Source organism: Sinohyriopsis cumingii, chromosome 5 (genome assembly GCF_028554795.1).
Source record: "Sinohyriopsis cumingii isolate HCF-2022 chromosome 5, ASM2855479v2, whole genome shotgun sequence".
Lineage (NCBI taxonomy): Eukaryota > Metazoa > Mollusca > Bivalvia > Unionida > Unionidae > Sinohyriopsis > Sinohyriopsis cumingii.
Window position 1 is genome coordinate 70,395,848 of NC_142965.1, and position 26,524 is coordinate 70,422,371.

At 38.1% G+C, this 26,524-nt stretch overlaps 1 protein-coding gene across 1 annotated transcript in view; it reads left to right on the plus strand.

The window, feature by feature from the left end:
• Positions 1-19,414: 19,414 nt before the first annotated feature.
• Positions 19,415-26,524, plus strand: part of LOC149799396 (uncharacterized) — a 62,789-nt gene continuing 55,679 nt past the window's right edge. The window contains exon 1 of the mRNA XM_089958735.1: positions 19,415-19,595. The gene's annotated coding sequence lies outside the window, so the exon portion shown is untranslated. The remainder of the gene's footprint in view (positions 19,596-26,524) is intronic.

Below are 26,524 nucleotides of genomic sequence, written 5' to 3' on the forward strand. Positions count from 1 at the left end.
GAAACATGTTCAGTTACTATTCTTGGGGTTTTCCATAGGGGAATCAATTACCCTCGTTAGGCCACCTGCATCCCCCCATGACAGAAATTTATCAGAGAGGATAAGATCAATGCATCAGTAGTAGCGACATTAGCCAGATTAGTAACACGTGCACGAAAGTATATGTAGACCGTGGATTGTCTGAACAGGTCCAAGTGTTCCAGTGAAAAGTAATACACCTCTCGCTCGATAATTCACGCACAACGGGTCCACAAACATAGACCGCACTAAAAGCGAGGCACGAGTTACTGAGGGACCTCCAAAAATTGACAAAAAAATTGCTTTGACATCAAGAAGCAGCGTTAGGGAACTGGGCTGTTTTTTGACTGAATCCTTATTTTACAATCACGTCGATAATAATTTTTAATAACGTGCTTTTTCTAATGAAGTTTTTCGTTATTCTGTTTAAATAACATTTATTTTCAAAATGTCCAACATATGAAAGATCGTTCCAACTGGTTTCAACAACCATCCCGTGAACGCGAAAAAAATCTGTGTTACGTCACTGCTTTTTGTTTTCTTGATGAGTCGGGTTCTCATAGTGGTGTTCAATACTATCCTGCCAAATCGGGAGTCCACAAAGCAGGGAACTAGATTAACTGTTGATACACAACCAAAAAGATTCCTTTTTTTTCTTCAAAAAAAATGCGACATTTATTTCGTGAGACAATCATCTACATCGAAACTCAATTTTTGTATTGTTCAATTAGTACAATATTGATGTCATGATGTAATAATGAAACTTCTTATCATCTTTGAGGATATCTCTAGGTGCCTTCAAGAATTCTCTGAAACTCGCTTGCCCATAATGATCTGTATCTGTGAAATCAAGCTCTTTATTTTACAAAGTATTCATTTCGCTTGTCTGCCTTGTTTTCACAGTTATGAAAAAGTCGGTTAATTTAAGGATGATGATGATGTTCGTCCATTGGTGTCGATGATGACCATTTAATGTCATCGATTCACTGGGGTGGGTCCGGAGATGGCTGATCAGTCCGATCTGGGCCCGGAAGAGTCTGTTGCACTGGGGACATGGATGCGCAGGTTTCTGGCCGGGAGTTGTGGAACTGCTGTTCCTGGATTTGCGCAGAACACGTTTTTCAGCTGCGTCCACCAGTCTTTTCTGCTCAAAGGTTTCGCACCAGCGTTGACTTGACGGCGCCAAGCAGATCCGGTAGCAGCGACACTCTCCCAGCTATCAGGATTAATTCATAAGTTCTTCAGCGAAGCCTTGAGGGTGTCCTTGTACCTCTTTTTTTGACCACCGTGGGATCTTTTGCCTTGTTGTAGCTCTCCATAAAAGACTTTCTTAGGCAGACGTTCTGCTGGCATGTGGACAACATGGCCAGCCCATCGGAGTTGTGCCTTGCACAGCATGGTGTGGATCCTTGTCATGCCGGCCTTAGTGAGCACCTCTGTGTTTGGTACCTTGTCCTGCCATTTGATTTTCAGTAGTTTCATCAGGAAGCTCATATGGAAGTGGTTCAGTTTTTTAACATGGCGGCTATACACAGTCCATGTCTTGCAAGCATATAGAAGGGTGGGGAGAACAACCGCTGCGTAGACTTTTACTTTGGTGGCAAGCTTGATGCTTCTTTTATCCCAGACATTTGAGCGGAGTCAACCAAATGATATGCTGGCTTTGGCAATCCTAGTGTTGACCTCATCGTCTATATGGACTGCTTGTGAGAGGGTGCTGCCGATGTATGTGAACCTGTCTACATTTTTGAGATTATGGCCATTGACAGTGATGGATGGTTCCAGGTAGTCTTCTCCAGGAGCTGGCTAATGCCGAACCTCGGCCTTGCTGGTAAAGCTGGTGAGCCTGAAGTTGGAGCACACTGTGGAAAAAGATCCATGCTATATTACATGCATGCCTCCGTGCTGGAGTTGAGGGCACAGTCATCTGCAAACAGCACGTCGCGAATGTTCTCAACTTGGACTTTGATTTTGGCTTGGAGGCTCCTCAAGTTGAACAACTTCCCATCCAGACGGTATCGGAGAACTACTCCCACATCTCTGTCCTTGAAAGCATCCATCAACATTGCGGAGAACATGAGGCAGGAGAGAGTGGGGGATAAGACGCATCCTTGTTTCACACCATTTATTACTGCAAAGGGTTTGGAATAGTTACCCTGGTCCTGTACTCTGGCAAGCATGTCTTCATGAAGCTGTCTCGCCATTTCAATGAAGACTTCCGGACATCTAAATTTGGCCACGATCTTCCAAAGCCCCCCCCCCCCCCCCCGGCTGACAGTGTCGAATGCCTTAGTCAGGTCCACGAAGGTGGTGTATAGCTGGACATTTTTTCAAGACATTTTTCTTGCAACTGCCTAGCAGCAAAGATCATGTCAATGGTGCATCTGTCCTTTCTGAAGCCACAATGGCTTTCTAGCAGTAGGCCATGATCAAGGTGTTCTGTGAGTCTGTTCAGCAGTAGTCTGGCGAGGACCTTGCCAGCGATGCAGAGTAGAGAGATTCCTCTATAGTTGTCGTAGGATTGGCGATTGCCTTTGCGTTTGTAAAGGTGGATGATGGATGCATCTTTGAATTCCTGGGGTATGCGTTTCATCTTCCACATGCCACTGAACATCTATGTTAGTCTTCTCACTAACTTAGGCCCACCAGACTTGTACATCTCAGCTGGGATGGAGTCTGCTCCTGGAAGCTTTCCACTAGACAGGACCTCAATGGCCTTATGAGTTTCCAGCACCGTTGGAGGGTCAGCCAACCTATCGCTGATCTCCACCTGTGATAGACGGTTGATCGCTTCATCGTTGATGGAGGAGGATGTGTTGAGGATACCGTCAATGTGTTCCGCCCAGCGATCCAGTATCTTCTCCTTCTCGGTTATGAGAGTGCTGCCATCGGAGCTCAAGAGATAAAATGTTGCGCACATTCTCAAGAGTAGATGTCCGTTACTGTTGCAGTTGCCAATTCCATGTCTACCAACAAGATGTGGTCCGTGCCAACTCTGGAGTCAAAATCACCAAGAATGATCAGCTTGTCTGACTTTGGTACCGAAGCAATCAAGAGTTTCCAGATCCTGGTAGAACTTGTTTTTGGCTTTCTCCGAGTAGGTCATGGTTGGTGCCTTAGAACTATTGAGTGTGGCTTGCTTTTTCCATGGAAAGGTAGTTTCAGCATTATAAGGCGGTCATTAATTCCCTTTGGTAAGATGGATAGCTTATTCACCAAACTCGACTTGACAGCGAATCCAACTCCAGACTCCCGACGTTCATCGGTACCACGTCCACTCCAGAAAAAGGTGTAACCAGCTCCAACTTCTGTCAGTTGGCCCTAGTCTGCTAAGCGAGTTTGACTTAGGGCTGATATCTCTATCTTGTAGCGAGCAAGTTCTCTTGCAATCAGGGCAGTTTTTCTTTCAGGTCTGTCAGCCTCTGCACGATCCAATAGAGTGCGTATGTTCCACGCACCAAGAGTGAGTGTAACCTTTTGGGTTTTCTTTGTGTTTCGACCGCAAGAATGGGATTCCCTCCAGCCGCGGTAAGCTGGTAAAGGTAGATGAATCAGGCTTTTTTTAGGGCACCTTTTCTAACCCCTTCCTCAGGTTATGGAGGTAAGCAGCTCTATCCCGAAAAGGCCTGCTTAGTCGCTCAGACGGCTGCCGACATCCATTTCTGCTTCAGATCAATGGAAGACGACCATATGGCCTGAGCCGCCTGTGTGCAGGTCCGCCTCTACGGCTGCCAGTGCATCCACACCTGCCGCAGGACTTGGCCACGGGTGATGACATAAATGACTTGCGCGTGAGTTGGACTAAACTGAGGAAGAGTTGCGCTGCGTCAGCCTCACTCTCTCGCCCAGGCTCCACTTTATCCAGTTGCAAGACGTAGTCAAGACGGCTGGAATGGAGACTGGATGCAGTAGATGACCAAGGCGTCCTACGTGTCTTGCTGTGCTCTTAGCGCTCCACATCGCTTTGATGGGTCCGCCTTTCTGCCCGTTGAACAGCTGGTGGTTCCTCCGCGCAGTACGCCGGTTCCAGTCTTCACATGCAATGGGTGACAATCCCTGACTCACCGGGGGTCTGAAACCCATCGGTTACCCTCAACCTGGTTTGGCCGGCCAGTTGAAGCCGTTGCCCGTGGTGTGGCCGCTGGGCATGCTACAGCTTCTTGGAGCCACAGGTCAGAGTTGAGCGCCAAGTGGAGACCAAAGGTGGGCTAGCTACCCCCAAGGGAGTACGACTGCTACCCCCACCAGAGGTACTACCCCTCCATGAGCACCCCTTACACCACTGTGCCATATACATAAAGGGATTCAGTATGCTTAGTCTTTTAAACAAATTTCAGGAGATCATAAATGCGGAGCCAGACCGGCTGAGGAAACTGTTCATGCAGATGTTGCATTTTCACCCCAGCCTTGTCTTTAATGTATTGGAGCCAGTTTCAAGTCAGTGTCTTGGTTATCACCCAACCCCAAACACAGGATTACCAGAATGACGTGTGGAAAATGTAAGGAGATGCCCACAAACCTGGAATAGGTGTTGTGAGAGACAGCTCTGCATACCTTTTGTGCCAGTAACGAATATATCAAGTTTTATTTAGAATGCATATTGTTTGTTAATGCATTATTCTTAACTTGCATAAGAGTTTAACGTAGGACGTTTCAAGACTTTTAAAGACACTGCGTACAAAATGAGACATATGCTTAGATTATTTCTTTGCAACCACTGTGAAAAAAGTTTAAAATTGTAGCAGTCCAAAAAGAGACATGCATATATATGCAAATGATAAGGACAGTTTTTAAAATTTACAATTGATACTTTTCATTACCTGGTTTCAATGTGGGTACCTCACTATGCTAAACAAATCTAAGCTGATGTTGATACAAGGATAAAATTATTATGTAAATATTATCTTCAGCTGCAATCAGTCATTTCTATTTGATCCCAACACAGGCGTCTCTGACTTCTAGAAATGCACCCCAAAAACTCTGAGCTGTCCATCTTAACATAAATTACACTTAATATCAGTTCTAGCTGCAATTGAACTCTCAATGCTGATGTCAAAATAAAAACCGTGTGCAGTTTTGATCCACGTGTATTTTACACGGGAATTTGCTGATCGAAGATGAAAAGCATCTGAATAAGTGCATGTTTCTATTATATATATATATATATATATATATATATATATATATATATATATATATATATATATATATATATATATATATATATATATATATATATATATATTTGTTTTTACATTTTAGGATAAGCATATTACAGATTGGAATAATTTTTCACTATTTTCAAGTTCTATTCCTTGATGAGGCTCTACTTACCTTGGCCAGGATGTACAGACGGGATGTTCTTGTCCTCGGTGATAAAGTTGACTTGATGAGTGCCAACAGACATGCTGCCTATAGGCAGTTCATACTATGGCAACAAGGAAGGCTCGGGTCTGGGACAGAGACATGTAATTCCCTCTTGCTGTTTCTGGCAGATACATGACAAATATCCGGATGGACAATACACTGCTTCATCCTCTCTTGGTTTGCTTGAACTTAAACACTTTCTTGCATGTATGAATTTGTATATAAATGAATACAATTGACTTTCATTCTTTGTTTTCTTGTAATTGCACATAATATTGCATCAAACAATAATGCTTTCATTCAGATTTTGTTTTAAACACTGGTCTATTTCTGCCTATAAACAATGTGGGCACAAAGGTCAGAAATAATCAATATAATGTCTTCAGCAACTGCAGATACAGCAATATACATTATTTTATTTTCAACTACTGATATTTGCATGATACTATATAATGTGTAACCTGCCTTAGCAGACCTCTATATATCAGACGACTTCATCATCATCATTCAGTCTGTATGGAACTGTCATCTGCTGAACAAAAGATCAGGGTCATACAGCATAATTAGATGCTATGCATACCAAACGTAAATCCTGAACAGCTTCAGGAACAGATAAATTCATATGAAGAACATCTTTTGATTTATTAATTCCATTCTGTTATTGGTTGTATTCCCACACCACATAGGAGCACTATCTAACCAGTTCTTGTAGTAGTGGTCAACAAACTGTTGTGGTGCTACCTTGAGCAACTGACCAATGCTGTTGCCATATGCTGTCTTGGACCCTGCATACACATTCTGCAAGCTGCATTATCGTACTCTGCACCTCTTGATTCACTGCACATTTCTTTAATTCTCTTGCAAATGCATACATTATACTGTTGTTGTTGTAGGGTTTAACGCCATTTTTCAGCACAAGATAGGCTATGCATGGCAGCCAGTATTACTAGTGGAGGAAGAACCCGGCAAAACCCCGGAAAGAACCACTGACACACGAGAAGCTGCTGGAGAGCTTTCTCAAGTGCCCGCATTGGCTGAACCAGAGACTCGAACCCATGCAGACAGAGGTGAGATGGCAGTGATCTGTAACAGTGATCGCTTTAGACCACTTGGCCACTCTGGACCCTGCCTGCATTATATGAAATTTGCACAACTGGATGGAAATATATGTCATGACCTGCATGGCAGGTATTTCCTTCTGGTCTTTGGCGACGACTAGTTTTTACTTTCTTCAAATTGTGTTTTTGTCTAAACTCAACTATCAGATTTTCAAGTGTCTCCCTTTTTTCATTGGTAACTAAACTGAACCCAGCTATGCGCCCCTGACCATATTCATCTTCGACTATTAATAGATATGAAGACATTCTCAATGTGTTGACTCTGTACGTTCCATCCACCACCAAGACCTCTAGGAACATTTCATATGTCCTTCTCATTTCCCATGTCACAGTCAAAAGGCATTCCAAATCTCCAGTCTGGACTGATATGGCTGCATCTGGATCTTCATCACCTAAAAAACAAAATTGCAAACACAAATGTAGGGATATTCTGGCGTCTAGAAGCTCAGTACAGTGCTAATACAATACAGTGTTAAAGGGATTGAAATACTAATTCATTTCCTATAGAACGTAATGCTAATATGCAAAATAAAATAAATTTCTTCACCTGTTTGGCATAAAACAATACATGCTTCCATTCAATAGAGTTTGAGAATTTTTTCAGCGTAGAAAGGCAGATGTCAGGGGACATGCAAATTAAAATGATATGCTTTACATTTTTAGGTGACTTAGTCCTCCACTTCACCTGGCAGTGTGACCGCTGGGTGTTTCACAGCATTCTTTTGTGTGTGGGAATTTAGTACAGGATATCAAAATAAAATTTAATATTTTGTTGTCAACTATAGTACATGTACTAAAGTTTATGAAATTTGTAAAGATTACTTTTTATGATAAAAGAACTTCACTGTGTGAGTTATTAAATTGTCCAAAATATAATTCTTTATACTGCTACGACTCTATATGACCTTAAACTAAGTAACATAAAAAAGCAAAAACCAACAAGTTTTGTCAAATTCAACAAATATTTAATTTCCCAATAAGTGAAAACAAAGTGGAAATTTAAAAAGAATGTACAGTATTGTAAATTAAATCCCCAAAAGTTCAGTGATATTCCAGACAAGATCCAACACTGAAGGTGCTGATGTGCCTGTTCTCGTGAATGGGCTAAAGTGCCAGTGACCCGAAGTGTGCGGTGATGTGCCAACAATTTTTTAATGTATCACAATAATATAATCCAAGATGTCATTGACTGAATTCATTATAGTTCAACATTAATGCTTCTGTGCAAGAATATTGTTGAGCACATTGTAATTCCAGTGGGGTCAGAGCGGCCTTAGCGGGGGGGGGGGGGGGGAAGGGCAAATGTTTAACTCCGCCTCTTAGAAATGCCTCAAGATATCTATTTAAAACTTGCCTTTGATTCGGGCGTAAACCAAGACCTTGCTCTCTGCCTTGTCCACCATGTTTGCAGCGAAACCTTACGTAGCGAATAGTCTTTTCTGTTGTGTCCGCACGCCGGCCGTGCGAATAGACTCTCCAACATTACCCACAAGAAGGACGTGCGAATAGACACTTCCTAGCGTATGATATGTACATATTATTTAATTGTCAGTGAATATTAGCAAAATTTCTTCGGTGGGTTTCTGATGACCGTTTAACCACATAAAAAACTTCAGACACTCCTTGCTGGTCAAATATCATCGCGCTAGAGGCTTGATTGTTACTTCAAGCTGAATCTTGAAACGCCACAAAAAACGTGTTTGGTGTGTTGAGACCATGTTGCGTACTTATTTGCCATGTAACATACTATCAGGAGCAGTGTCTTTCTTTAAAGTCTATGGTAAGTGTGTTGATGTGATTCCATAACCCATAAACGACAACAAACGTGATTCTGTGATCAGTGAAGGAATTAGCGCAGGCTTCCAAAATATTAATCTTATCAACACAACTTGACCAGCAGCGATGCCAGCATAATGTCAAATTTCATTGTTGGTAGTACCTTTAATTGTTTTTGGTTCTGAAAATAACCAGCGAATATCTCTGCAAAACACAAATATGTGACCTAGGGGAATCGCACACGAAAACAGTTATGAGCCTTCATGAAGTTATAATCGACTCCGCAAATCCAATGTTGTAATTAGATCGTTGTGACACTAAACATCGTAGTGGCGCCATTGGTTCCAGGTCTGGCGACACCTGTGCAATATTAGTCTCGTACATGGAATATTCAATCAAAAAAGCAGAGATGATTTAAGGCTGATGTACGTGTAGGTAAATTTGTAGAGCCTTTACCGGTCACCAACGCAATCCTCCGTCGGATTTCATGATGTATTTATTGGTGCTCGTAACGTTTCAAGTCAAGCCACTTTTTGACGAAAATACGAGCGAATTATTCGCGGGGAATCCTCGAAATGGTCGCGTTCGAATATTAGGCTAAATGCAATAAAAGTGCAACGATGACATCGCATTCTCTAGTGTCTGCACGACTGCCCCTATGGTGACTGGTGTAAAATACGTCATATTAAAATTCTTGTTTCGTTGATGAGATAAGAATCCTGAAGGCAACGCTCGGAGTCGCATTGGCAACGACATAATACATTGCAACATTGATTAGGCGAGGAATCTCCTCAGAATTCATCATCAGTGTACGAACGTTGTTATTATATACATGATAGAAATATTTCGTCGCTTTCCATACCCTGTTATATCATTGGCAGGATTTGATATAATGTTTGTCATAATCGTAAAAATTGCCATGTCCAAACCATATATATATACTTGCAAAGTCTACAAGTCAAATTAATGGTGAGTAAATTATTTGGATCCTGTGTGTCCTCTGCGAACATATTCCAAAACTCATCCCACGAGTGGTCATTGGCACACCATGTCCAATGAATGTTTTGAAGAACCTGTACATGTGTGAATGGTCTTGCTAATAGATCAAGTCTGTTTTTTTTATGTCCGCCTTGGGAAAATATTCTTGTGGGGTTAATTCATTACATCATTACATCATCGAACACGACAAGATTTTGCTCACTCGATCAAAGTCGTCAATGATTCGAGCTTCATTGACCGTGGAAATATTTTATGTGATTTGTCCTAGCGACATCTATCGGATTACATGAGTTGCCTCCCTTAGTATGGAAATTCCGTCTAACCAATAGTGTGCAACAGCGATTCATTGTACATCGGCAGGAAATGATGAAGACAAATGACTTCTAAAGGATACTTTCTAAGTTTAACATCAAACGTATGACTGAGTACCAGAGAGAAGCTATCAGAGGTGTGACCGCTCTGGTGGTCTAGTGGGTAGAGCGTCCGCCTTGTATGTGATAGGTCGCGGGTTCGAACCCCGGCCGAGTCATACCAAAGATTTACAAAATGGTACTAACAGCTGCCTCGCTTGGCGCTTAGCATTAAGAGGTTAGTGTTAGGACTGGTCAGCCTGGTGTCAGGATAATGTGACTGGGTGGGACATCATAATACATGTCTGCGAGAATGCTGGCTGATTCGGACCGTGGCTGATTTGGACCATAGCTGATTCGGCCCAAATGAAATGCGACATAATGCCCCAGTGCTAGATACCACTATAAACTGTCACACTGCAGACATCGTAGTGATATGACTGAAAAATTGTTAAAGCTACGTTAAATTTTGAAATCACACACACACACACACACACACACACACACACACACACTATTTGAGTGAAATATATTTGTAAAAACATGGACCAGCAGTGGAAAATTGCTTAGTTATGAGTCCATTCAAGTTGTGTGCTCCCCATTATCTCAAACAACTTAAATTTTATTGGATGCAGTAAGTATTTGGAGCTTATTTTGTTCACTTAGCATATATGCATCCCAAAGCCGCAGACGCGGTTGGAGGTTTCATATGTGAAACATGTACTTCTTGTAAAATTCCCAGGTTTTGTTACTAGATTGACGCATTGTGTACAACTGCGCCAGGATTCATCAACTAGCGTAAACGGGTATGGCGACACCCGCTCGAAAGGCACCGACGGCGCTTTTGATGCTAGCAGATAAACTATATGACCTTTGTAAATGTGATCCAGGTACTCAAGGTCGAATTCATGAAGGTATCCGATTTCGCTGTATTGATCGTACAGACATATATCCACAGTTCTTATCAATCCATTAAATTCCGCCAACATGTTTGGGCATCATCATTGCCCTACACTTCAAGTTGTTGCGGTAAATATACATGATGTTACAGTTTGGCAGAGCCGAATCATACCCGGTCACACCTATGTTGTTCCTGCGCGCGCATCGATAACTCGCCATAGATATACCGTCACGATTGGTGGCTACTATGTCTCGTCGAATTTGTCCCAGTCGTTCATGTACTCGTATGGGTACACTCCTTTCATAGTTGTCCCAGTCGTTGATGTACTCGTATGGGTACACTCCTTTCATAGTTGTCCCAGTCGTTGATGTACTCGTATGGGTACACACCTTTCATAGTTGTCTCAGTCGTTCATGTACTCGTATGGGTACACTCCTTTCATAGTTGTCCCAGTCGTTGATGTACTCGTATGGGTACACACCTTTCATAGTTGTCTCAGTCGTTCATGTACTCGTATGGGCAAACTCCTTTCATAGTTGTCAAATTCAACTTCTTAGTGTTAGCAATACTACATCGACTGGTGATTATGAATCGATCGTTGGTGTTGGAAACTTTGCTTCCTGCCGCAATGTTAATGACTGGCTGGTCCTGGCTGGACTTTAAAAACTGCAACAAGTTAATGAGCTGTGGTTGACCCAATCTAAATTTTGTGTATTTTTCCATGTTGTTGACGATTACACTTATTAATGCCGATGGGACTCCTTGCATAATCAGGTTATCATCATACCCACGCAGGTTATGAATCACCACACAGATTTTTGTTTTACTTGAGTAATTTCGCAGCTGTAGATTGCATATGCTGTCTGCGGTAACTTAATACGTGCCAGTGATGTGACAGTTATCACGTACGTTGGCATAATATCAATGGGACCCTCATAGATCCAGGAATAAGTGAAAACTCGGGAATGTTATAACCTGTCATAATCAGGTCTGTGGGCGAGCATAGCTGTTGTTTGATGCATTTCGCCGTAACCTCGAGCGGCTTAAGATACACCTCAACCAAGTCTTGGTCACAATTCAATATTGGTGTTTCAGACACTCCATAACATCTGATTACAGTGTGGCAAAACCCGCATCGGACTTGTTCACTATATTGCATTGTATTTGTTGTAACCTCAATACCATTCACAGGAACGTTCAAACATTCAAAGTTCGCATAAATTACATACGGAAGATTCATATTCTGTTGAACCACGGTGAGTCTGAAAATGTTCCTGCCAGGTCCTGGCATGACTGAATGCTGCATATTTTCAAAGATTTCACTGCAATAAAAATCATTGTCGTCAAGTGGCTTTTGGAGGGTGAATAAGTAAAGCCAATGTCGACAAGGAAATTTTTCCCCTTCTTACGTACTGTTTCTGTAAAAACTGGAAAAGTCTTTTTATTCAGACATAATGGTACCGCTTTTCTGAATCATTCATATCACCCAGCAACAGCATAGAATTAACTGGGGTGCCAAGATCGAATTCTTCAAACTTGTTGATTATAGTTTAATGACCTAAACTGAAAATTCTACGTCACCAAAACCGAGTCCATTCAAATATTGCTGGTATTGTCGAGACTGATCTGTTAGGCGGTATGGAGGCGAGCGCCAGTTTAAAATATCCAATGACATCGTTTACCACATTTATCACTGCTCGACGCGGAACATACGGTGGTGTTGGAATGTAATTTAACCCGTGGAAAGGTTTTAACCGAGAAATATGGAGTTGAATTTATACGTAAATGTCTACATTCAATCCTGAGCCTGCGTTGGTGTATTTTTCCTACGTCTTGAAAATCCTTGCAAAAAGCTTTGTCTATTTCGTCATTAATGGTCTCACTTTTTTTTGCGATTCAAGATCACACCAGCACCTCATTAAATCCAGCGTTTGCGATTTTAAACGCATCATCATTATCACAGTTAAGCGGCATAATCATTCACATAGGGAAAAATTTCCAATGTTGATACGATTCCGGGACGCATCTCTGAAAGAATTTTCAGAGCGCCATTACTTGGCTCGTGATCGATCGGAATAATGTTGCCCGATAACTTTAGAATCACCACGAAGTTTATTTTACTCAAACTAGAGGACTTAAAATAGTCGTGCTTTTGTGGCGGCCTCGGTGGCAATGTTATGTGTAATAAGGCCACGACGCTCTTGTTCATCACATGCTACATGTGCAATTTCATCCCACCTGCCTAGTCTGTGAATCTTGATGTAATACTGCGCTGCCATTTCACAAAGTTGTTTCATAGTAAACTGTGGAATCTCTGGAGAAAGTCCTAAAATTACAAGTATGTCGACTTTATTCAATCTGCTTGGTATTCGTATACCACGCTCTAGCTAAATCGCAGTTGACATGCTTATATATAAAGAAATCATCGTCTAATTGAGAAATCTTTGAGAATGAGTTTTAAGTCGATCTCGGCCCAAAGGAGTTCAGATGATCCACCAGTGTGTACTGCACCAACCCTCCTACAGCCGTTCGTAGCATCACATCCAATAATTTTAAGCGTTTTGGATTGTTTGGTTGAAGAACCTGCTCGTCTATTATTTTACGTAAGCTATGTATTGTTACATCTCTTGTTGCAAATTGCCACTAGTGATTCTAACATGTAGAAGCCAAGTATTTTTCGTAGATTTTTTGTTAAGTGTTTGCTTTATATATATATATATAGGTTTTATTTTTTCCGCTGACGAAGGGATTGTTTAGCTCGAAAAGTTGGACAAAATTCTTTTGAATTTTACACACACATAACGAGGTAATTGTTCGAAATAAAAGGATCTCAGCTTGGGATGTGCTTGGCAATTGATATTTCTTTGAGATTGTATGCTGTTACCCGTGAAGTTATTATGTTGTGTAGTCAGTATCAATTAAGGCAGTGTAAAATTATGATCCGAGTTGAGAGCCTGTCGTGAGAAACAACAGACTAGAGGTCTCAGTTTATTGTCTCAAACTAAAGTACGTCTCAAACAATTACGAGTTTACTCGTACTTGTAATTGATAGTAGCCTTGCATAGTCATATTAGCGTTCATTTTGATGTACACTCAACCTAAGCTTCTTCATTTCCTCCATTAAGAAAGAAATATTATTTTCCGCAAGTGCGATTCGAACCTGTAATATCCTGATCAGAAGTAAAGCACTATAACTGACTAGGTCACCGAGAACACTGAGCAAGTAAATAAGCTCTCATACTTGATGTTAACATGATTTGGAAAAACATGCGCGTGCACCTATCCTATATTAAGTGAACGTAAAAACTAGGCCATTTTCAATCACTATTCCATGGCTTACTATATGTTTCATTGTAATTTTATGTCTATCAAATATTGCTAGCCCTTCCACCAAGCAATAATTGGAATAGTTTTTACACCAACACTTATCAGTTTGACTTACTCTTGTATACAGACAAGCAATGTATAATTTCGCTTTAGGACAATAATGTGCACTCCAGAATAATAATTATTTTGGTTAGGTCTGTTTTTCTATTAAAAATAATTTTTGTTAAATCTCGCGGAAAGTAGAATTTAATACATCCTTATACATGGGAGATCTGCGTTATACTTGGAGATAACGCACACCTGAGACTAACTATGCATGTAAATATTGATCGGTCTGCCACCTTACAGTGCCTAGCAGCGGCTACATTGATAACGGAGGGCTATACTCATATGCAAAGGTTTTGTCTGTAATACAATACCAATAATAGTGATTGGTTGGTTTACCATGCGAGTGTCGATGCAAATCATGACAAATCACGAAAGCAGTCTGTGTATGTACTTGGGTTGTATCTACGTTGTATCCGAGCCATATCAGCGCTTGTATATTGTATTATATTTGTCTTTGTATTTAAACTTGTATTTGAGCTTTTCACTAAACGGACAAGTTCAGATATGTGAACAGTAATTTGATAAATGCGATTTTATTGTTACTGACCTATGTTGAAGTCTTCTACCCCACATGTCTATCCACTAACAGGGGCGCATCAAGTTAACTTTATCATGTAGACCTTGGCGGTTTGTCTTAGATCACTAACACAAATCTATAACCACATTTCCTTAATATTTACACCTCTTGGACAGTCTCTTGTCGGGTACCTGTTTCAACAGTAGGAAACGTTTAAGGAAATATCGTCGAGCTAATTTCGAGAAATAGGGAGCCTAATATATGGTAGGTATAAGAAAGCACATCAAGAGATTACCTCTTATCTCCATATACGGACAAAAGTATGGTAGGCATAAAAAGCACATAAAGGGATTACCTCGTAACCCCACATGCGGACAAAATTATGGTAGGTATAATAAAGCTCATAAAAGATTACTTCTTAACTCCATATACGTACAAAATTATGGTAGGTGTAAGAAAGCTCATTAGAAGATTACCTCTTAACCCCATATACGGACAAAATTATGGTAGGTATAAGAAAGCTCATAAGGAATCGGGTCACAATTAGTACTTCCAGTTCAGTACTCACGAATGTAGTTCGTCCATTTTTAGAACATTTTTTCCTCTCTCATTTTGATAGTGATAGAAGAGTTATATTTATGCATATTTGGTAGGGACTTAAAGGTATTTGTTTATTCTTGAGAATATGAGCGCAGGGTGTGGTTGTCCTATTGTATTTCGGCGACAGTGCACAGTGAGAAATAAGGCCTTGGTGATGATTTGGAAGTGAAATCTGTGTTCTGTTTACATGCTGTTCTGTTTACAGTCCAGCATCTAAAAAAAAAAAATGCAGGTCAACCTTTGACAAGAACTTCACCGTGAAGTCATCGTTGAAGGTATTTTAGATTAACATATGATTTGTATTGATTGTCACACAGTGGAAAGGTAAGTACTGAGAAACAGATGTAGAGAACATACAGTATAATTAAAATTGTGTTATATGTCCATAAGGAGATTACCTCTTAACCCCATATACGGACACTACAGTCCACCTTGAAAAAGACTGAGAAGGATCGTTCTTTGATATGCATGCACATGTGTTATCCATTGAGTTGTAAACAGGATTCATATTTAGCTTAAGGGATTATTCTTTTTTTATATGATAATAGATGGAGAAGTCCCATTTACGTGGATACTAAAATCCTTTGAAATAATTCGAGACAAATACGCATGTTTTTAATTCATCAAACTTTTGTGCAGTATATTTGAGCTTAAGAGTCGGATCCAGCTGTAAACTGCATAGACCCTGACCTGCCGTTGACGTTTGTTCTACTGACTGGTCATATCAAACTGCATAGACTCAGATCTGCTGGCGCATTATGCGATTTTAGGTCTGTCTACGCAGCTTGCAGATGGATCCAACTTGCCAAGCGAGTATAGACGGTATTGATAATAGCAATAAAACTACTCGGCTGTCGTCCAGTATTGTCAACCCTGTTTTACAGTCAATCATCTGTTCATCTGGATTGCTAGCTCAGCATAACAAAGTAATACTTTTGCATTCGAATAGTTGCCTTGTTCGCCGGGAATTTTGTATGGTGTACTTCTTTTACGATGATGTTCAGTACTTTCTTTTTAAAGAACATTTAATTATATATTTTTAATTTATTTTAATTTATTCTTTTCATTGGGAATGAAATTTACTTCAAAATCATTGCTGCATCTATATACCTACACATACCAACCATCCTTAAATCACTCCCCGAAAATAGTAATACTTGTAAAATCAAACCTTTTTAAAAAAAAATTGATTTATACAAGGATAGGAAATGTAATGTTACGGATAGTTTTTTCTTTATATACATTTTACAGAATTTAACAATGTTACATTTTGTATTTTATCTTATACTTCGTGTTTACATACATTTTTGAATGGTTTAACTTCATACATGTTTGTGCAATTCATTTTTCCACTTTTCAAAATTTACAAAGTTTACCTGTAATTGGGATGAAATAGCCATTATTGTGCTGAAGTGCCGTAAACGCCACTACATGCACACATACTGAAGTAGCATTCTCTAGATTCCAAGACGCTTTTGATTTTCAATTTTTTTATATAAATATTCATAGAAAATTTTACGAGAAGAAATCAATTTTCCAAAATGCCGCGTTTCTCTCTTGGATCAGGTTCTTATGATGAAAACCGTTGCTCAAATTTTTGTTTTTTGCTTTTTGGTGTGTGTGTGTGTGTGTGTGTGTGTGTGTTGTTATTGTTGCTGTTTTGTTTGTGTTTTTTTTTTCCGCAAAGCATTCAATCAAGATTTTAAATAGATTATAGATCTGTTGACAGGAAACTAAATTATTTTGCTATTTGAAAACGTATATTAATTTTTCCGTGCACATTCAATTAAACCTACGTGCAATCGTATGGCTGGGCAATCGGCAAGAAATGATTTTTGTTCGTTCTTCCTTTTGTATAACTGTACGAATTCAGCTAGAACTAATGACATATTACCAGCTTTGACCTTACTTCTACCGCCTGAGGGCATTCATTGTCAACCGGAGTCATAAACAATATAGGGCAAATATATATACAAGACGGATTGCACGAGACTTGTAGACCTAGAATTAGGGTATTGTACAAATTGAAATCACCTTTAACAACAAATAAAACATTGTTATAGCCTAAAGTGGGGACGTCTTGTTTTGGTCCTTTCAGTTTTTTCTGTCCATAAGACTCAATGCATGTAGGCATATCTGTATTCATTTGTAAATGTAATGATTACACTTGTAGGACCAATGCAGCATTTGTTTCCATTCCTGCAGCAACATTATTGTCCTTGTTCCAGTTTCCACGTCATCACCGTCAATATCAAAAGCTTCTTTCGCATTACGTCTCCATTACAGATTACAGCGTCAGTTTCATTGTCGTTGTTTTCATCGTCCTGAGTGTAGTAATCGTTGTCATCATTAGCATCAGAATTACAAGATGATAATTATAAACATCATCATCAACGTGAACAAAACCATATTAATTGTATGAGGAAAACGATATAAGTAAGCGAAGATACCAAACTGCAAATTTCTGTATTTGCCCTTACTTTTGTTCAAAAAAAAAAAAAAACTGGTGGAAGTAAAGAGTATCTTTGTACCCTCGGCTTACATGATACAGTTAAAGTCATTTGTGATTATCTGTTATACGATTTTATCGTTTCGAACAAGTTGTAACTTTCAAGCCCAATATTGTCATTTTATTATATCGCGTCACATAGTTCCACGAATTCCAGTGCAACAAATTTGAGATAATTCAATCTAGAACTTAAGACAGGGACACACACACACACACACACACACACACACACACACACATATATATATATATATATATATATATATATATATATATATATATATATATATATATGAATCAAGTAGATATGCATACTATCCAAAAAAAGAAAGAAAAATTGGCTTAAGCACAATCTCGAGACATTTTGGCGATAACATGGCAATCTCGTGCCTTCTTTCGTTTTATCTGACTTAATCAATACAATATATAACAAAATGAATACGTCAATATTCCGGTTCATGCATTGAAATAAATTTGTAAATTAATTAGGGGATCAGTTAAGTTCATTGTTTATTCCTTTCAGCACTTTCGCATCATTACCATGTAAGTTTTTCAGGTAGATATTGTTACAAACCAGGGGTTTTCCTTGATCGAGCTTTGTCAAACCCTGGCGCGATTCCGCTAGAAATCGTAAGTTTCCGCTAATTCCAAAGACTTTCATACAAGTTCTGTTGTAAATTAGAAAGTCCAACGTGTCCACTCTATTAATAATTTTACTCTAATCAAGACAAGACCACATATCTCACAGCTTTCCAATTGTATGTCAACCCCACATCTGCATGGTTTCTCTTCATCAACTTTCCGTACTGTCAGCATTTCACGCCGTAAAACTATACAACGTCCCCTAACACAGAGAACTAGTTTTACTACGCCACTTTATGCCAGTCGAATCATGATTTTAAGCCATATTTCGCCTGTAAAATTGTATCACATTTGCCACCACAGCGACATAAACGGTATCCGCCGAAGACGGAATAGTCCCTTTCTTGTTTATTTCATTGTGTAATTTACCAGTCCCCAATCATAGATACTGCACCTTGAGTCACACAACCAACGTACACCACTAGAATTAAATAGAGACTATGGAACGACAGGGACACTCATGCGTCTCTCACCAAACGTAAACCATAGCATCATGGAAACTCACTAAAACTTTCCTATGTGACGTTTGCTTCTAGTAGTTGACTAATAATTTCGGGCAAAGGAATATTTCCACAGGACCGAGTTCCCATAATCAGACAGGTAATCACAAAAATCTACGAATTCCTTACAGCGGGGCGCAATTAACCAAATTTATTACATTATGTCCCCATTTACCACCCTTACACAGGGATCGTTTTATTGGTATAAACCAATATACCTTTTATGTACCTTACTGTCCATTAATGTATAAAAATACTTATGTACAAAAGCTACTAAAAGGCACACTCTAAATACATTTTTCATATTTCTTTTACCTTGTCAAGTATTATGCTAAAAATTTTTAAAAAGTGCCAAATGATGATACAATTTTTTACACAGAACCGAAAAAGTTACAACATAGATTGAAATGGAGTTAGTCAACTTTAGTTTACTTTCTCTTTAATGTAAAAGATTCGAGTGTAATGTAACGAGGCCATACTATTATAGCATCATGTATATCGTAGCTAAACTTGCATCCTGGAAGGGATTGTGTCAATACCGTTGTAGTGTGTAGCTAGCCCCACATTCCAGTCATGACCATATTTTATAATTAACTAATAATTATCAACTAGGCATTTTCCACACTATCAAAACTATCATGATATCCCAATGTCTGTCTTTGAGCGTTATTGTTCTTACAAAAGACCAACTCATCAGCATTAGAGAACAATAAAAAACATGACAGTCACGCACGGTTATCAGTCGACGTCAAAGGAGGCCATCAATCAAGCTCTGACAAGAAAGTAACAGAGCAAAAAGAACACAGTCTAACGGAGTTAGCTTTCGTGGCGTGCTTAGTGGAAGTTCTACTTCAGAAATCCAGGTAAGAATCAGTTCTTTTATTTAAATTTAAAATTGATAGAAAAATATTTAAGGTACGTGTCTGTATGCAGGTATGATTGTTGGGGTTGGGGAAATTGTGACTGACACAATCCACGGACTGTCGCATCGTATTCACATCTACAAAAGCCAGTTTTTAATATCTTTTGTGATGTTGTATCCTTGTTTCAAATTGCTTTCATCGTAGACAGAAGAATAAATGTAACCTACTATTTCGCGATATATATATGATACTTGCGATACATCAAGATTAATAAATACTTCAAATCACAATTTTAAGAAACGATCAACTAAAAATAAGGATTGACAAGAGTGCAAAGATGATACCAGTTCAAAGCATAATTTTATTTTTTTTTAAATAAATTTTTATCATAATCTATGCATTCTCGTTTCCGTCAGGTATTGGGGCGAATGATTAACACTGTTTTGTCTGTTCGGTAAATGTACACCAAGAACATCTTATATCGCCAAAGTAAAATTATTTTCTTTTTTGTTTTTAACATGTCAGTGTTGTTTCCGCTGTGAGTTGACAAGTCATTTTGTATTACATGCTTTTCATCCTTGAGTCTTTCATATTTCCATAAGGCATGACACGTCGAAATATATCTGCCGCATTGTCTTCGCTAGGCACGTACATTGTATTAAAAAACAAAGTTAATTTAAGCTTGTCTAAGTGATCCAACATTAATCAAAATCGCGCGATAAGGTGAATAAGCTTGTATTTGATGAGACTATTGAATATTCTGTTCGGTGATTTATGAGACTATAGAACATTACTTTTTTGTATTTTATGATACTATTGAATATTCTTTTCTGTAATTTATGAGACTATAGAATATTATTTTCTGTAATTTGAGACTATTGAATATCCTTTTCTGTAATTTATGACACTATAGAACATTATGTTTTGTATTTTCTGAGACTACTGAATATTCTTTTCTGTAATTTATGAGACTATTGAATATTCTTTTCTGTAATTTATGATACTATTGAATATTCTTTTTTGCAATTTATGAGACTAATGAATATTTTTCTTTTCTGTAATTTATGAGACTATTGAATATTCTTGTCTGTATTTTATGATACTATTGAATATTTTTTTCTGTATTTTATGAGACTATTGAATATTCTTTTTCTGGGGTATTTTATGAGACTATTGACTATTCTATTTTGTATTTTACGAGACTATTGAATATTCTTTTTTGTATTTTATGAGACTGTTGAATATTCATTTTTGTATTTTATGAGACTATTTAATATTCTTTTTTGTATTTTATGAGACTATTGAATACGCCTTACTGGCAAGTTATGGAGATATAGCCGATTTTATCCTCCATGTAACGTAACCTTACAAAAACACATTTTAGTGTCACGTATTCTAGTGGAGAAACAAGTAAATTTTATTCCAATTTCATGGAGATGCTTGCTTGGCCTATCTAGTCGGCATGGCTGTATTACATAAAGCAAATTTTGACCGTTTCAACAAGGGTCTAAACGGGTGCGGACGGGCATTTATTTGCAGATTTTATTAAATGATATTTCTACCTTTAAAAGCATTTTCTTTGGAAATCTTGCATATATGAATTATTGCTTCAAATTATGTGTCGGTTTATCACCTCAGGCCACGACCTGCTGTCACACATGAACTACACTTCATATTTTACAAGTTTCATGAAGTCACGAAGCTTGCAAATTGATTTTGCACTGCATGAAAAACCGTAACCGAAGGTCATTCATGCATAGTGTGTAATTAACGAATCCCACGAAGTCTGAAGTTCACTTTTTATAACTTCAAATAGGTTAAACAATAACAAATCTCATGAAGTCTGAAGTTCACTTTTTATAATTTCAAATAGTTTAAACAATAACGAATCTCATGAAGTCTGAAGTTCACTTTTTATAACTTCAAATAGTTTAAACAATAACGAATCTCATGAAGTCTGAAGTTCACCTTTTATAACTGCAAATAGTTTAAACAACAACGAATCCCATGAAGTCTGAAGTTCACTTTTATAACTGCATATAGTTTAAACAATAACGAATCCTATGAAGTCTGAAGTTAACTTTTTATAACTGCAAATAGTTGAAACAATAACGAATCCCAGGAAACAAATGGCAGCACCATGTATTTTTTTAATTTACACAAATGGTCAAATCACCTACGAATGGAGCAATGATATATAAGGAATGAACTAATAACATCGTTATCTGCGTCACGTGATGCACATTTTAAAAATTCAGAATCACAATAATGTTGCAAGAATATATAAATATACTACACCTTTTCGGTGCTGTGAACTAATAATATAGTTTTTCTGCATCACGTGATGCACACTTAAAAAATTGAAAATGTTTCTTACATAGTTTTGATAGACGGTATACAAGTGAACACCTTTCCTGAAGAGAACACTGCTACTGTAGGTCACAATCAAATGCTCGTAATTTCACTAGCGGAACAAAACAACTTCTTTAGTAAAATCAGAAGCATTGATGACAAGAAAAGTTAATGGTTCAACAATTGTCTTGTTGTAATGTTCTTACATACAGAAACTAATATGAGGATTGTTTTGTCAACCTTTTCAATCACCTCTGAAGTTACAGTGTTTACACTGCTGAATGTGAAACATCATTCGGAATATATCGTTGCTACCGAAAACTCTCAGTAAAAGAAATTGCAACGCCTTGTTTAAGTGCTTCTTAACCCATGGATTATGCTTTATTGAGTGGGTCGCCGAAATCAATCGTATTAGGTTGAAATTTTCTACCCAGGTGTTGTCTTTTGTTGTTGTTGCGCATTTGATGGGTGGTGAGGATAACACCACCAACCTAATCTGTTTCGCCGCCAAACAGGTTGAGAACCGTTGCTGTATCTTACAAGCTACTAAAAATAAGTGCAGGGGAATTCCAACGGTCTTCAGCAGATGAACTCCTATTGATGACGGTCAGATGTCCATTATGTCGGGGATGTAAATTTTAATTACATGTAATATAGGCAAAATATGGAACAAGTATTTCGATACAGTCGTCCAACATTAATTATATCCTATCGAAATCAATTTCCTGACTCTTTTGATGATATATGAATACTCAGTTTATTTAATAAATATTTTATCTTACATTACTGAGTTAAACTAATTTAATGCAATACTTACTGTATTATTATTATTATTATTATTATTATTATTATTATTATTATTATTATTTAATTGATATTTAAATGCTAATAATGATATCCTTAATTTTTCAAAGGCAAAACAAGTAACAAAAAGGTTTCATACAAAATACACAAAGCTTAATACGGACTTCTTCATCTCTTTGCTATTCTTATTTCTCCTTTGGCGGGTCACATAGCGGCCTGAACTCGTGGCCAGACATAAACTCCAATGATCTTCACAGGGCCACCAAGGTGTCGCTACATCATGTATCTTCCTTGATACCTTTTCCGGCAATAATGGTGTCATTCGAACATGATTTTTGGCTATACGTATAATCAATACTGCAGCCATTATTCATACATCAGGCATGAGTTTTATGTCGCTATTTTGTGATAAATTCAGTATTAACTACTGGAGAAACAGGATAAAGGAAGAAACGTTAACACTTTTTTTAACGTTTCAAATCAGTGTTCATCTCCGATAGACGGGCCTAATGTACCTTGAATAGACTAGTTGTACATGTATTTAAAGTCATGTCATAGATTGTGTGAAAACATTTGATCTCAACATGAGACCTCACCGAAACCATCTATAATGTTCCCATGACGTCACTGTGGCACATTAAATACGCTACATGGCCTTAGTTCAGGTTTACTAAATTTGTTATTAAATGAGCTCAGACTGAGATTTTGTCTTATTTGTAATCTATTGTTTGCTTATTCTTTATATTGCATCGTATATTTGCTTATGTTCTCTCTGCCAATACTAACTATTTTATGAGAGGTAGATATAAAGTACGAAAACTAACTCTTTTGTTCTAAAATTACATACATTGAAGTCATGTTAGTTTTATAAACCTTATGAGAAATCGCTCAAATTTGTAGACATTTATTTGCAGCTGGATGCAGTTTATGTAAGGGCGGATTGTACTTAGGTGAATTTATTGCATCATATTGATGTATACTCAGTAAATAGTACGTGACAGGAAGGAATTCGAGATATTTTTCTTTAGTCTAATGACTTACTCTCCAACTTATTGGTTGTCCAAAATTTGTAGTATTAAACTTGGGGGTGGGGAGGGTCCATTCAAAACAACATTGCGCTTTGTTTTAATTTTCACTGCTAATTTGCTTGGACGTTTTGACGATGACACTACCAATTGATCGTCCATCCGTATCGTCAAGCATATTCACTCATGCAAATCACTCAGTATGGGTATCTAAATCTGTGATGTTATTTGGAGGGTTTTGTAAATATAAACGAAAGCTTTTTAACCTTTGATACCACTCTTTGAGAGAAATATTCACTATTCAGATTGTGGATCAGATGACTCATTGATTTAGCCAAGAAGAATATGCGCCGAAGCATGCTCCATGGCTTCTATTTCAAAATTCAACTTTATTCCAGCATTAGGTCAGTATCTACCCTTAATGAAGCCCTCAACCCGCAAAATCTGGATCACGAAATTAAAAAGGAACACGAAAACATGTTCTTCAATGCATCTTCATATCATTTGTGTTAGATTCATGCACAAAACCTTTTTATTATACCACTGATGTGTTTGTTTTATGCTTTGGAAATCAATCATTTGAAACAACCCGTAACTACATATACAATACCTATATTTGTGAGAGTGCTATCGACATAACTAAAGTTCAGAGAGAGAGACAGAGAGACTAAGACAGAGTTCTATACCGAGATGTGCTTGGACATATAGAAAAGTATCAGCATGTACATACTCATTAAGAACATGCTGTGTAAAATAGCAAACAGACGGCAAATAATTTCTTTGTTTACCATTCCATGCACATACATTTCTGAACTTTCTTCACCTTTTATGTCATTACCTTATCATATAGTTCAGTTTTGAGTAGAAAGCTTTCGTAAATTTTAGACTATACATGGCTTACTGCATTTGTTGTTGTTAGAATAACAGAGTTTCCATTTCGGGACAGCCGAACGTAATCTACTCAACAGTTTCTGTTTCAAGAAGATGAATAGTATAACAAGTTAGTTGTTGCCTCACTGTACAGATCGCCAACCTCTTTTTTCACGATTGTTCACTGATAAACTGTGATATATGCATCTTAGGGACAACGTGGTTACATTTTATCACGTTCGGATCTATGAGTTGTTTATTTTCAGTGGGGGTTGAGGGACCTTCGATATAATTAAGTGTACAAATAAAAATGAAGGATAACAAAGGGCAGCTTGCTCAGACGATTCGACTCCCCGATAGACTATTTCTTTACGGGGCAGGAGGTACTAGCCTACTGCCGAGCTCTGTAACGTCATGGTCATGCATGATACACTAAAGTGGGTGTATTATAGAAAGGTAGACAGATGAAGTTCTTCAATGATACCAAATAATCTGGAATTTCTACCTGCACTACAAAATACAGATAGAAAAACCTCATTTTTTGGACCCGATTTTTTTTTTACCCAAAATTTGCCTGTGGTCGGAATCTGATTTTGTGTCCGGATTTTAGACTTTTTGGTCTCATATCAAAGGCAAATCGGTATGAACTGCAAACAGACAGATGAGCCTTTGCAAAAAGTAGGATAAGATGGGCATTTGGAATAAAGAGTGGTCTCTATACAAAAATAATGGCTCCGTTTAGCAAAAAAAAAAAAAATAATAAAAAAAATCCAACTTTTACCCTTCTGCTCATGCGCGAGTTAAATAGCCAACGAAAATCGATGTTTCTAACACCACTAGGCAGTATGTTATTGAAAGATGACCAGAGATTTGGCGTTTTCGAGTCTATTCAGAAATAGCTTTCAAAATGTGTTTCCTACTCGATTTTTAGGCAAAAATGACAAAAAGTTCCAGGGGTTAATGTGTTAACATGGATCACGTGAATGCAGGGTCGGCGCTACCATTTAGGCAAACTAGGCAGCCGCCTAGGGCGCTGATTTCAGGGGGCGCATTTCTCCAAATCAACAACAGTTTTGAAAAATAAATAAATAAATTTCAGTTTTATTGAGGGTCGTTTTTTATCCTGGTTTATTTCATACAGGGACAAATGATCGGGTAGATTTAGTCTTATATGTTTGTTGGGTATGAAAAGACAAATGTACATTATGTTTATAAATTTTGAAATTGATATTTTGCGGGGTGGGTGGGGGCGCCAGAATCTAACCTTACCTAGGGCGCCAGATAGTCTGGCGCCGGCCCTGCGTGAATGCTATGGTCGGTACAATAGTTCCATGAAGCCAATTGTATATTAAGGAGTCACGGTAGTAATGATGTGTAGGAATGGGTGGGTGAAGATAAAATAGAAGCATATAAGAGTTTAGCTGGCCAGGATTGGGTGATAATGAAAGTAAGAGTTTGATAATAAAAAAATACTCTTTTGAGACCTTATCCTAGCTGTAACTGAATAGAAAAGGACATTATATTATTGGTGGAATTTTAGTCCTTTTACAGACTTGAGTTTGGAAAGCCCATTACTGAATTTAGCACCTGACTTGTTTTGTGCTGCGGAATTGAAAGCACGATTTTCAAAGACACATTTGGGGGCGCTCACCAGTTATTATGTACGTTTGAGATGAGAGAGTGACGTATGTAAGGTGAAGTTGTTTGCATTTAAAACATGCACAATGGAGAGAATGTTGACATACCTCTATGCTTCATTAATGTAATGTTGATATTTCTTTGGATATTGTACTTTTGGAAATTGTACATATCTAAATGATCCTGCTAACTAAAATGACTACTCCCTTGTACTAATAAAAATCAGCCTGAATTAGGCGA